This window comes from Copadichromis virginalis, linkage group LG10 (assembly GCF_057382275.1).
Source record: "Copadichromis virginalis isolate Kocher_CV1m ecotype Utaka linkage group LG10, C_Virginalis_male_GT1.1, whole genome shotgun sequence".
In the NCBI taxonomy this organism is placed as follows: domain Eukaryota; kingdom Metazoa; phylum Chordata; class Actinopteri; order Cichliformes; family Cichlidae; genus Copadichromis; species Copadichromis virginalis.
In genome coordinates, this window is record NC_140627.1 from 31,680,981 (window position 1) to 31,691,992 (window position 11,012).

Sequence of the window (11,012 nt, forward strand, 5' to 3'; positions counted from 1 at the left end):
TTCAAATATATGGTAAATATATTTTGTATTTGTGATGCTCCAAAAAAATATATTTTTGAAATTGAAAATATATTTCTTTCAAACCAAAATACATTTCAAAACATATTTTAGGGTGAAGAAAATACATTTCCAACCTTACAGTAGAATGTATATCAAAGTATCCTTTATTTAAAATATATTTAGTGCAATAATGATGATAATGATAACAATACTAAAAGTAACATGTTTTATGCACATCTGCAAAAAACAGTTGGATTCAAACAAAACAGAGTCAAAGGTCTATCACGAATTAGGTTGTTTATTCATTTGCTTACAGTATTTCACATTACACAATATCTCACTATAATGTAGCGTTCATTGACTTTGAAATTATCTGTCAGTGATACAGTAAACAAGATACAACAACTGCTATGTACACTTTAGTTTTTGACAATATATACAATTTAGTACTTAAAGGAACACACTCCACTGTTTTGGAAATAGGCTCATTCTCCATCTCCCTCAGAGTTAAAAATGCAGCGTCTTCTTTCTAGATCCGTACGTTAATAGGGCTCTGGAGCGTGATCTTACGGGATGGGGCGTAGCCAGGATTTTTGGTCAAGGCACCATATTAGCAGGCCAAACAAATGCTTGCTGTGTGGTCGGTTGTAATGTTAGATTGCACTACCGACAAAGGAATAAGCTTGAAAACAGGCTCTCTTTTCATTGTTTCCTCACCTGGAAACATCATGAGGGAGCTTATGTGTTGGATGTTACCAAAAGAAGGCGTCTAGCCTGGATAGCAGCTGCGAGACGAGCTGATATTCAGTTCTCTACCAGCCACAGATATCTGTTGGTGTGCTCCAGTATTTTCATTCAGGTAAGTTCTAAATAAGTTCATATTATTATTTATAGCCTGTTAATTTTATTTTCAATAGCACAAACTTAGAACAAACATGCAGAACTACCTTCTATTTATAGAGTTGCTAATTATTTGGCATTATTGCAACAAACCAGCCTATGAAATGAATGAAACAAATCCTGACTGGGTTCCAACACTACACATGGGGCACTACGAAATCCCTGCTTCAAACTACATGCTACATACCACCATGCCAATCAGATTACTTCTTCCATGTGAGGGTAAAAAGGTGACCTTCCTGGATAAGATGGCAAAGGTTTGCTGCGTTTTGGTGAACATGTGCCCCAGTGTGGTAGTAAAACCAGGGAAAAATGCTCTTGTTAAATACTTTTAAGTCTTGTGCTGTTTATGTAGTGATAAGTTTTCAAAAGAGACAGTAAATTACAGAATGCTAGTAGTGGGTGATATTATACAAATGCTGTCATGATTTTATGTGAACATTTTGTCATTTGTAAACTATACATAACATTTTTTCTACATTGTCGAACATCACATCAGTTACAAAGTGCTTTTAATTAAAAATAGGCAAACATTTCTTTGTTTCTTTATTCAACTTTTGAACAGTGGTATTTAGTAAGTACATATTCAGTAAATGCAAAGTATTTACATGGCCCCCTAAATTAAAACATTATGGGTTATTCAGAACAGAACTATGCTTGGAAAAATATTGTCCCATCAGTTGATCCAACTCCTCCACAGTAGCAGGTGGAACTTTTCTTTTTTGAGGATGGCTTCTTTTACCTGTCACAACGAATGGTCTGTTTATGTTTTGATCAAGAACCTTTTTTTTGGGCAGCTGAAGAGGAGAAGTCTATCTTATGGCCAACCTCTGGCTGTATCTTGGTCATATTACCCAGCAAAACCCAGTATGCAGGTTCATCTGTAACAGTCCTTGTGCCACAGATCCTCACTGTTGCTTCTACATTAAACAGAAGAGCAGTGACATGGCTGCAAGTCTTCACGACTCTAGCCATACAGCTGCAGTGGGCGGCTTCAACCTTCCCTGTGATGCTCACAATGACCTGTGACTGCAATGCTGCAATTCAGTCTTTAAGAGTGCAGGACCTAAAACACACACAGACAAAGTTCATTTAAAGACAAGAACTTTAATAAGCCAAGTCCGACACAAATGTGTTTTATTTACTTTCAAATCCATTTATCATAAATGTAACAAATAAAGTGTTTTTATGTATCCATCTATAGAACGCTGCATGTTATATTCTAAATCTGCATGTTTCTTTTTAGAAACCTATCAGCAAAAAATGAACCTAAAGTATGTAATGCAAGGATGTAATCACTTTCAAGAGGGAGAAAACATAAAGTTCGACTTTAAGTGACAACTATGGACACCTAATATGACAAGCAGATTCTGCAGGTCATTAATCAATGTATAAAACTAAAACAGAATGTATTTTTAGTGACACAGGACACAAACAAGGAAGCAAGATGTGTAATTAGGATTATTTATAATAAATATGAATTAATTAGGGCAATTTCTTTAACCATAAAGAATAACTAAATCCTTCAGGACAATGTCACATCAATGCACTGAACTCACTATGTTATCCCTCTAACAGAGCCTCTACATGTTCTCACTGTAATTTCCCCCTCACGAATGAATTTTTGCTAGCACTAATTTGAATGTTGGGGGGAATCAAACGCATTTTACTCGCAGTACTCAAGCTGACTTACCTTTGCTTGAATGACGGCGTACTCACAACGTGGAGGCTTAAAAATAGCCAAATCTTGTACCCAGTCCTTGGTGAATTGGATGTGCGCCTCCAGAGATTTATAATTGCGAAATTGGTGCGCCGTGTATGCTCTGACTCCACAGACAAGGTATGAGAGTAGATCATGCTAAGTCAATAGCGGTTTGGTCTTCAGGGTTTCTACTCCACGGCTATATTTCATACGGGTCCACATTTCAACAATCAAGTACCGTCTCTTTGCATCTGGACAGAATCTGTCTCTATACCGTCATTTTCTTTTGAGCTACGTTTCAGAATGGTTCGTAGCAATCTTGTTTTGATTCGTGACCTGCCAAGATGGTGCTGCGCTCCCACAATGCATTGCGACATTACGTCAACTCCAAAGCCCTTTGCGTGCAGGAGTGTATGCGCATGCGCATTGCCACGGTGGTTTAAAAAATAAAGATACAATGAAAAGTAATTAATAAAAATTAAATATTTAAACATTCCCACAAATGTGCAATGAACGTGCAAAAACTCTCTTTAGTAGTTGTTACTGTTTCTTTCTTTCTTCTTTTTTTTTTTTTTGAAAAATAACGACGTCTCTGAGGCGCGAAATCTGACAGCGAGAGGAACGGCCGGATACAGGAGACGGGAAGAAACAAGCCGATTATGTTCGCGTTAATTAAGTGGTTGGAAGATGTAAAATTCTCAATTCTGCCAACTGAACATATACGAGATTTTAATGAGGATGAATAATTAGCCGGCATGGAGGAAACGGACCTTTATTTCGTGGAGTGGCGACAAGAAGCCAAGGCGGGTGGCCAGTCTAAGAAGCCTCCATCATCAAGCTAGCAGGTGCCTTTTCCCATATAATATTACTTTATTCTCGTGTATTTGGAACGGAAGCGTAGAGCTGCCACCCAGGCAAAAGAGAAATATAAGTATATCACGTTATAACGTGAAAAGTTTATCGTTCTAACAATATACTATCATGTTTGAACAACATGTTTGAACAACATTGTACGAAAAATGTACATAATTATCACGTCCGTACAATATTGTGCGAACGTGACAATTATGTATATTATAATAACGTGATATTATATTATACAAACATGAAAAGCATAATGTTAGAACAATAAACATTTCACGTCATAACGTGATACAGCTCTATTTTTCTTTTGCCTGGGTGGCAGCTCCACGCTTCCATAATTTGGTAATCAAAATATGTAACTTAATTAATTATATTGTGACGTACTTTTGCCTTTTCTTATTATTCTGCCTTCTCAATAACTATCAAAGCCTATTCACATTTAATTTGGCTTTCACAGAAATCCTACCTCTCCTTCTGGCTACAGAGTACTTACCAAGGTTAGAAACAAAGAACAGTTATGCTTTATTAATGTTCGCTAATTACAATGTTCCACATTTCCTTGCTTTTTAAGTCATTTTTAGGCTTTTTAGAGTTTTTGTTTTTTATTTTTTTAGCAGTAATGTTTCTGCCTATTTATTTCAGCCCATGAAATCAAATGCAGATCTTCCTAATGTGAGATTTACATAAATGTAAGTAATTTTGTTTGTCATTGACATTAATGTTGTTGCTGTTGTTGTTTTTGTGCAGTTTGCAATCATATAAACCTAGCAAGCATCAGTCAGCACAGTGACTAACCTAAACAGATTCTTGTTTTATTCACATATATTATATGTAATTATATATACCTGCACATTGTACCTAGGGTTGCAGCCACTTGGCCCCACCCCATTGTTGTGACAGCCCTGATTGTACTTATACACTGCATCTGAACAGGGAACAGTCTGCCACATTAATGTATTTTTAAGTGACTTGTTTGTAATACATGAATTTGTTTTTTACAGATGTCAAAGTCTCAACCTCATGCTGCCCTCCCCCATCCTCCTAAAGTAAGTATTTGTTGTTGTAGTTTTTTATGCGGTGTCTGTGTCACATGCTAATCATAATTATTGAAATAACTGTTTTCTAACAGATTTTCCAAAACACTAGTTATGTTTGTTGTCATTCAGACCAATACTACTGCTTAGACATTGTTTAGTGGTCATGCATGTTTGACAAGCTCGTTATGATACCAAAACAGTAGGCCTATCACAATAATCGATATATCGACTTAACACACAATACATGTACATGACCTCAATAATTGTTGATGATGTAATTTATCCGCCATTATATTTACAAAAATAAAATATAATGATAACAAAACAATAACATTAAATAACATTGTTTTCTATTTGTTAGAAAATTTACTATTTATTCAAGTTTTTAAGGTATCTAATATTTTGATTCCTAATTTCAATGATCTAAATACTTTAAGAATTAGATGTTGGTTTGTCAATTGAAAGTGTGTAGATCTTGCATTATTATGGTGTTATATTATGATTATACATTCAAAGACATAAAATGGTCTTAAAATGACAATGACATAACTTGTCGCAATTGTTTATGGGGCAATATACCGACCAACAAAAAGTCGCTATCGTAACAGGCCTTCAAAACAGACGGTTTTATGATTGATAAATTCAAAAAATAAATACATTTAATTTCTCTGAGATTCTCTAATATTCAGTTACAGTTCACAACACAGTTACCCGTACATGCAGTATTATACTGTAAATATAAATCTCTGCATTTAGCATCCCACTAGAAGCGTCACAGTTACTGCCTCTTTTTTTTTTTTTTTTTTACAAATACCTGTACTATCACTAACACATTTACTGTTTTACTTTTAGCCTGTGGATACAAATGCAGATTTCCTTAATGTAAGTTGTGCATTTTAATTACATCATGTTATTTTTATTATTATTTATTTATTTATTTTATTTTACATTCAAATATTTCAAGCTTCTTGGTTAAAGAAGCTTGATTGCTAGTAGGTAAAGAATAGTTCACCTATAATTCATATTCCCAATTAATTTCTCACCTCTGATTGAATGCCTTTGTTTGTTTTCCTTTTGACTATAACAAAACATTTTTGCTGGATATATATGGTGAATTTATATGCATAGATACAGTCGTAGTGCTTGACACATGCAAACAGCAGTAGATGTACTAAAAAGGAAATAATTACAATCATGATGTTGATTGCTGATGTCAGTATATATATTTTAGAGGAATGTTTTGTTTTTCACCCAAAATGAACTATATTGCTTCAGAAGAGATTTATTACCCTACCTGACTCTTATATATTGTTCTGTTTTTTGTTTGTTTTTGTTATTTTCAGGTTCAATGGTGCGTGTTCTTCTAATGGCCGCCTTCCCACTGGAGGTTTTGATCCACAGCAATTTAAAAGGTAATCAGCTTTGAAAGTCAGTTCAAATGGTTAGCTAATAGTACTTTAAAAAGCCTACAACTCTGTCACCAGTTTCTTTACCAAAAATTACCCATAAAAGTATCGCTCAATAGCATATATTGTAGTTCAAATGTTTAGTTGTACAAATATCAAATTTTTGGAAATCTAAAACTAGTCAAACACTCAAATGTTCATGCTTTTTATAGGAGGACAGAGCAAAACGGACATCGGCGCAGAGTGAAGAACTGCCCTTGATAAGGACACTATGACAGCCATATATAGTAAGTGAAGACTTTCTGTGTATCTAAAATTGCATACAGCACAAGTAACTTACTTTGCAACCATTAAAATAGGTTGTAAAGTAAGTTACCAATACAAATAGGTGATGATGCATTGTAGTGGTTGGTCTCAGACAAAGAAGGTCAACAGATTTATGAATGCTGGAAGGTAAGGAGAGACGACCAAAAGGGGTGTTAGCATTACTGTAATGTGAACTGGATAGACTTCCCATCTAGGAAAAAAAAGAGGTAAAATTATGCGTAAAATATATCTGTATTAATATCTGTATCTATATAAACAGAAATATCTGTTTGCTAAATGAAGCCAGCTAACATAAATCACATTTTTATGTTAACTCTGATAAAAGTAATAGAACTGTGACTTTTGTTTGTTACAGTGGCGGTAAGGAAGGGGTTTCCCAGCATGTCCAGAAGGGCTTTGAGGATTGCCGTGAAAGCTGGGGGAACTGAGACTGCTGGAAAAGGAAAAGAAATTACATTTTAAGTATGCTGACTTATGTTCATACAATCACACACACATATACACACACACACACATATATGTGTGTGTGTGTGTATATATATATATATATATATATATATATATATATACACACACACACACACACACACATATGTATATGTGTGTGTGTTTCTTTTAGAATGTTTAAGTATGTAATGAGAATAAACTTATAAAATGAATATTCCTTGCTTGATTGATATGCTATATGTATGTTTTAAACATCAAATAAAGATTTCTTTCAGATGTTACATGTGAATGTGTTTTCTTAGAAATATATGAAGGGTTAAATTTTTATTTTTTTGAATGATTTTAAATAAATTTAAATTGTATTTTGAAATATATTTTATTAATATATTTCAAAATATACAAAAAATGGCCAAAAAATATATGTGCTAAAAAACATTTCAAAATACATAAACATATTTCAAAATGTATTTTAAAATACATTTTGAAATACATTTCAAAATATACAAAAAATGGCCAAAAAATATATGTGCTAAAATACATTTTAAATATATAAATATATTTTAAAATGTATTTTAGCACATATATTTTTTGGCCATTTTTTGTATATTTTGAAATATATTTCAAAATGTATTTTAAAATATATTTTTTTACCGTATGGGGGTATTTGGGAGGAGCTCAGAGCAAAGCGGCTGCTCCTCCACGCTGAAAGAAGCCAGTTGAAGTGGTTCGGGCATTAGGATGCCTCATGGAACCTGCCTAAGTATGACGTCTCAGGAAGATAAAATTCAGAAGAGACCCCAGGGCAGACACAGGACACGCTGGAGAGATTATGACTCTCAGCTGACTTGGGAACACCTCTGTATCTCCCAGCAGAGCTGAAGGAAATGGCAGATGGAGCCAGAGACCCAGCCCTGACATTAGGCCTGATAAGAAGATGGGTGTATGGATCGTTCAGCAGATGTACATGGTGGATCAAGCATATCATCATATGACCTTAAACACACCTCAATAACATTTTTAAAAGCAGAAATTTAAAGACATAACCTGCAGTCAAATAGTTCATAAAGAAGCCAGTTTAAATGGGATTGACTTGCCAACTCGTACAGTTTCATTAAATCAGCAGTCAAATCATCAGGCACATTTTCCCTGTGCCTGCTTAGGTTTTCGCTGCATATTAGGTTAAACTGGTGATTCTAAATTGTCAGTAGGTGTGGGTGTTGGCATGAACTGTGGCCTGTCTCTCTGTGTTATCCTGGTAATGGACTTGCAGCCTGTGCTGGGTGTTTCTCGCCTCTCACCCACTGTCAGCTGGGACAGGCTTCAGCCCGACTGCAGCCCTGTTGTTGGTGGTTAAGAAAATGGATAGAAGGGTGAATCTGAATGCCGATGTAGCTATCACAGCGGTGTGTTTATGCGATGCAGCCCCTCTTACCAGTTAGAGATGATTATTAGCTGTGGTCATGAATCTGACTAAGTTTACCAAAATTCTAAGTACGCTAATGTAGTGCAATGAATGCAGTGTCTTAAGCTAATGCTGTTCTAAACGTAACTCTGTAGCTACAGTGTTGCATTTTCTCTGACAAGTAAATAGCTCATATTTGTTTTCTGACTTGCCACTAGGAAAGTCACCGGATGCCTGGCGATGCTGGACATCAGACACCAGTCATAAAAAGGCCCATAAGTGCAGAAACCATAAGAGGGAGGATGATGCATGTGTGAGACTGTGTACTGGAGGGGTAGCGAATATACTGAAAGTGTGGGAGGCCTGGTCGAACATCAGAAGCTACAGTGCCTCCTTCCTAAAATTCACTAAAGCTAAACATTAACTCTGTGCTGAGCCAAACCTTCTTTATTAACAAGGAACATTGCACCTCTATCCAGTTAATGAAATATTGATTTGGAAATTGTATTGTAAGACGATGGAAAGCTTTTAAAGGGCTTAGTGCCTTTGCTCTGAGCCAACTTCATCAATTATTATTTTTTAATGGTATTATTTGAAAAACGCTCCTAAAGACGAGAGCAGTTTTCCCCAGGCTTTGCGTGCACCGTGTCCATGATTAGCGTCATGTTTCCATACAGAGGGAACACGGGACCCTGAAAGGCTGCATGTTTTTTTAATGAAAGATGTTGGCGTCAAACTGAGTTTCATAACGATGACAGTGGGACATTGCTGATTTAATGATGTGTTTGTTCCTATTCCAGTCAAGCTGTTAAAAGAAAAAAAAGAAAAAAAGATGGGAATTAATCACATTTCCAAATGCTTTCCGCAATCAGCGACTCAGTTTAATGGGATTGTGTGTCCCTGGTGTCCGAGCTGGGCCAATTTTACGAACCTCGCGAATCAAAAAAATGGCAAAAATGTTGAATCCATCTGTACATTACAGATAACAAAATAATCCAAACCAAATGGAATCTACTTGGTGCCAGAATTTAGTTATTTTGGTATCTGTGTTGAGCAGCTGACTTTGGTGAACCTTACAATTCAAACTGTGCGATAAAAGCATCAGAGCATTGATTTTTTTATTTTTAAAGCTGGAAATACATAAAAATGTGCACATGAATACCAAACAACTCAAAACAAATGCTGGTTCAGTTTAGTCAGTAAAAACGTTCAGAGTACAAAATTGAGCATAACGGCAGTTGAGGCAAAAGTCCTGGCAGAGCAGGGACGTCTAACTCATTTTACACCGAGGGCCACGTACAGCCCACTTTGACCTTGAGTGGGCCGGATGAGTGAAACTCCACTTTATATCAGTGAAAGGACATTTAATGACACATTTAATACTTGAGATGTGCTAATATAAGATAAAGAAGCTGAAATTTCAACAACACATCTGAGTTTTTCTGTAATTTTACACTTTTATCATGTAGAAGAAGTTCTGGTAGCTCTAAAAAACTTGTCCTGCTTTTGACTGAACGCAGATAATAATATCAAATCTCTTCCAAAAAATGACTTAACCAGATGAAAATATACGCCAGATCTCTCTGAATAGAAGTAAAAATACTAATGTTACATTGGGAAAAACAAATCATTTGTATTTATGTTTGTGATATTAGTGACCACAACATAAAATAACATTAACATAATTAATAAGAGCACACAGTCAGTTTCTGATATGATGATTATTAAATTTTTGAGAAAACCTGATCTTGACTTTAGTTTGGCCGACTGTTACAGTCAGGCTTTTCACTTTGAGCCTGACTAGAGGCCTGCAGCTGACAGCCTGGTCACTAGGCAACAATGTGTAGTCCCCCATCTGGCTGGGATGTGGTTGCACGTAACTTAAATAGAAGAAGTGCAGATTAAAAAGTATTCTGGTAAAAACAGAAATACAGAGTCAACTTCTTTAAGTAGGAAAGTGCAGATTCTGAAGACTCTATGTACCAAAAGTAAAAGCAGCTTTTTGGATGATTTTTACTACCAGTTATTTTTGTGCAAAGCTAACTGAACTGCACGCCATATTAATATAAGGAAAAAAAAAATTAAGCCTCTCTTTGATGCTTTATTTCCTCTCTCTGGGAGCAACTGCAGCTTCAACTTGCAGACACATGGTTGGTTTTCTGTTAAGCAATTTTATTCGTTTCTTTTGAAATCACCTGCCACTTAACCCCCTCCAGAAGAAATAAAATTAAAATAAAGAAAAACATTACTATGTTTAGGTCATGGTTCCCATGGCTTTGAGTTTTGGGTTGTTTACATTTTCTCTAACTTGCTAATTTTTATTTTGACATCTGTATTATGGTTCTGCATTCTGCATATTTGTCTTTGTGTTATTTCTTAGGGTTTACATGTCTTGTCCCCCCCTTATCTTATACAAGTTCCCTCTGGTGTAATTTAATGCTGCTCTGTGCTCCTGCTCTGAAGTTCTTTAGGTTTAGTCTGTGCTTTTGGTTTTCAGATGGCCTGGTGTAATGGTTCTGTTCCTGTTATCTGTGCCTTTAGTTGCATGGATGTTTTATTTTTCTCTTTTGTATTCCTCTTCTGTCCTCCAACCTTGTCTCTGTGTTTGTTTATCTTCTGTCTCTGTGTCAAGTGCATATGTCCTCATCCTGGTCTCAGTGTTAGTAATTTGCTGTTTTATTTTGATAGTCTCTCGTGCTTTGTATTAAATTCCGCTTCCTCTGTCTCATTATCTGCGATTGGTTTCAACTGTCCTCCCACCTGTTGCCTGTTCGCTCGTTGTCTTGTGTGTGTGTGTGTGTGTGTGTGTGTGTGTGTGTGTGTGTGTGTGTGTGTGTGTGTGTGTGTATTGTTGCATTCTCCCTCATGGCTGTGTCCATCCTCATAGTATGTTTTCCTAAAAGACTCTCAGTTGTTCGATTATTTGC

General features: G+C 35.8%; 2 long non-coding RNA genes across 2 annotated transcripts; one reads left to right on the forward strand and one right to left on the reverse strand.

Annotated features, from left to right (window-relative positions):
* Positions 1-277: 277 nt before the first annotated feature.
* On the reverse strand, positions 278-3,199 carry LOC146700810 (uncharacterized). The gene is made up of 2 exons (XR_014922612.1): positions 2,594-3,199; positions 278-1,966 (listed from the first exon to the last, which is right to left on the reverse strand). It is a non-coding gene; the product is annotated as an uncharacterized LOC146700810 (long non-coding RNA).
* LOC146700811 (uncharacterized) lies at positions 3,193-6,742 on the forward strand. Its single transcript, XR_014922611.1, has 8 exons — positions 3,193-3,447; positions 3,924-3,963; positions 4,109-4,155; positions 4,468-4,512; positions 5,356-5,385; positions 5,847-5,915; positions 6,122-6,196; positions 6,592-6,742. It is a non-coding gene; the product is annotated as an uncharacterized LOC146700811 (long non-coding RNA).
* The last annotated feature ends 4,270 nt before the right edge of the window (positions 6,743-11,012 follow it).